Source organism: Propithecus coquereli, unplaced genomic scaffold (assembly GCF_000956105.1).
Source record: "Propithecus coquereli isolate 6110/MARCELLA unplaced genomic scaffold, Pcoq_1.0 Scaffold84, whole genome shotgun sequence".
Classification (NCBI taxonomy): Eukaryota; Metazoa; Chordata; class Mammalia; order Primates; family Indriidae; genus Propithecus; species Propithecus coquereli.
Genome location: NW_012154618.1, coordinates 948,155 through 951,114, shown reverse-complemented (window position 1 = coordinate 951,114; position 2,960 = coordinate 948,155). Strand labels below are relative to the sequence as shown.

Genomic DNA, 2,960 nt, shown 5'->3' with positions numbered 1-2,960 from the left:
CCTATAGATTTTTTTCCCTGTAATGACATGACATTTTCCTCCTTCAAAAAACAGTATATGAATGAAAAATATATTTATTTTTCATATTTTTCATTGGTACTGAATTTTAAATAAAAATAACTTGTAACTAATTTTAAATATCTCGAAATAGCATGTCTACAAGATTTTTACATATTGAATAAAACATTTGTTGTTTAATTGTGTCACTTATTGTGGCATATCTTTTCCTATTATCCTATTATCCTGGATTGAAAGAAAGATAAATATAAATGTTGGGTTATCATTAGTGTAATTAAACCACTAAAATTTAAACATATTTCTTCTGAAATAACATATGCATTTAGTATCTATACATGTGTGTGTATATGTGTGTGTGTATGTATATATACATTATATATGAAAAATCAGAACAGTCTCATATTAGCTATGAATAAAAGAAATACATTTATATATGTACTGGATATCAGATAACAAAAACAGATAGAAGATAGTGGCCAATTTTTTGTTCTATTTGTCTGAAAGGTTATCAAGTAGTAAATCATGCCAGCAGAGCATGAAAATGACCAGTAATTTAAGAGTAAATCAGACAAGGTATGGTTTGTTGTATTTTTAACTACAGAAGGCTGGTCAATAGCTGCACTCAATTTACTGTTATTTCCCCATGGAAAGCTCAGTTTGTTAGCTTTAGGATAGGCTCAGTCAATGGATTCTTTTTTACTAAGAGAAATGATCCATGGGAGGTCCCCCAAGGAGTAAAGTCATGAGAAAACACAGGCAGCCTTTCATGCTGTACAACACAACTAGGGAAGTAAGACTCTGACCTATTTGAGGTAGAGTTTCAAACACTGCACCGTTGGAGCTCTTTTTTAAAAAATCAATTCCGGTTATCAAAAGAAAGCTGAAAATGATAGCAAAAAGCTGGCTTTATTAGAGACACTTTTCTTCTATTATAATAATACATTATGTGGAGTGCTTAGAATTGGCCTGGGATAATATTAAAACACATATTAAAGAAGACAGTAATTATACTTTGTAAGTGTGCCTGTTTGTAGTTACCCTTTGTCATCTTCTAGTGGGATAATATGAGAGGTGGGAAAGACACATAGACTTTGGGCGAGTTAAGCACTAAATTAGAACTGTAGTCCCCAGCTCCCAGGCAGCAGACTGGTACCAGTCCACGGCCTGTTAGGAACTGGGCCGCACAGTAGGAAGTGAGTGGTGGGTAAGCAAGTAAAGCTTCATCTGTATTTACAGCTGCTCCCTATTGCTTGCATCACTGCCTGAGCTCTGACTTCTGTTAGATCAGCAAGGGGATTAGAGTCTCATAGGAGCGCGAACCCTACTGTAAACTGTGCATACGAGGGATCTAGGTTGCATGCTCCTTATGAGAATCTAATGCCTGATGATCTGACGTGGAGCTGAGGCAGTGATGCTAGCACTGGGGAACGGCTACAAATGTAATAAATGTAATGCGCTTGAATCAGCCTGACACCATCCCTTCTCCCCCCATCCCCTGCCCCGGTCCATGGAAAAATTGTCTTCCATGAAACCAGTCCCTGGTGCCAAATAGGTTGGGGACCACTGAGTTAGAACACACATTCTACTGCTGTGTGACCTGATTGCACCACGTAGTGATCCAGATATGTGTGTTGATGAGACACAAAACCATAAGTAATTTTCCCCTGTTAAATATTGCTGCAATTAAATTCTCCTTTTGAACAAATAGGATTGCAGAGTGCTGTCCTTATTAACAGCATTAGGATTTTTTTCATTATTATTGTATTCTTGCCTGCTTCCAAAAAAGAATTGAGTTGACTTACAAGGAAAAGGCCAGACAAAATAAAAGCACATTTTGTTTTTGTTTTTGTTGGTGGTAGTGATTTTGTTTTGTTTTGTTTGTTTGTTTGTTTGTTTGTTTTTAAGGAAAGAATGGTATGCTAGAATAAACTTTGGAGTCAAACCAGCTTGGATTAAAAATTCTAGCTTTTTCTCATATAAGATGTTTGACTTGGTTAATTTAGTTCTTTGAATTTTGTTTCTTAAATAAAAGCAGGTACAATAATGACTACTTCAGGATTGTTGTAAGGATTAAATGAGCTAAAATAGGTAGAATACCTAGCATAATACCTGGAACAAAGTAGGAAATCAACAATAAATGTTACTTTCCCTCTGCTTTTTCTTCCCCTAAGAAAACTGGAATTTCAAGGAAGCTTGCCCAAAAGGGCTCTTTTCTCCTTCTTCCATCAAATAATTGTCTTTTATGTATCTAAGACTGCAATAATAATGGAAGAAATTAGCCATTGTCAGCATTCATTTATTCACCAAAGCTTCTTTGCACACCTACTCTGTGTAGGACACCTCACACGTGAACTGTGGGAATATGAGAATTAGTTGGCATGCCCCAGCCCCAGCAGAAAGACTTTTGCTGCTTGGAAAAAGGAATTTTAAAAAACTAAGTTTCCTTCTTTCTTCTGTTTTGAAAACTATCAGTAGATATGTCAGTAAGCATGAAAGTTTTATTCCTCCTGGCTCAGACTGCACTAATGACTTCTTCAAAAAGCTTACCTAGTCTTTCGGCAGATTTGCTAGGATTTGTATGAATTCATCTATAGTGGTTGAGAGAATATAGAGGAGAGAGATTAACTGAATGCAAATAATCTAGTACTTCTTAGATAATAATGCAAAGTTCGAGATTAAAGATTGATAGAATAGTCAATGTGAGAAAAAATAACACAGTGATATAGAACTGAATATCTAAAAAAAATGAGGAGTTATGAATTCTTATTTTAAGGATAAACTTAGCAGACTGAAACTTACCATTATTTGCCATTTAATTTCTCTTGATTGTAACATGATTTGGGGAGAAATGGTGCATTTACATCCCACCTAAAACTAAGCCTCTTAAAAAACACTGTAAAATATTATATCAATTATAATAGTAAATATTTGCTCCATACTTT

General features: G+C 35.0%; 1 protein-coding gene across 1 annotated transcript in view; it reads left to right on the top strand.

Annotated features, from left to right (window-relative positions):
* Positions 1-2,960, top strand: part of ATRNL1 (attractin-like 1) — a 739,312-nt gene that overhangs the window by 548,349 nt on the left and 188,003 nt on the right. The gene's annotated exons all lie outside the window — the stretch shown is intronic.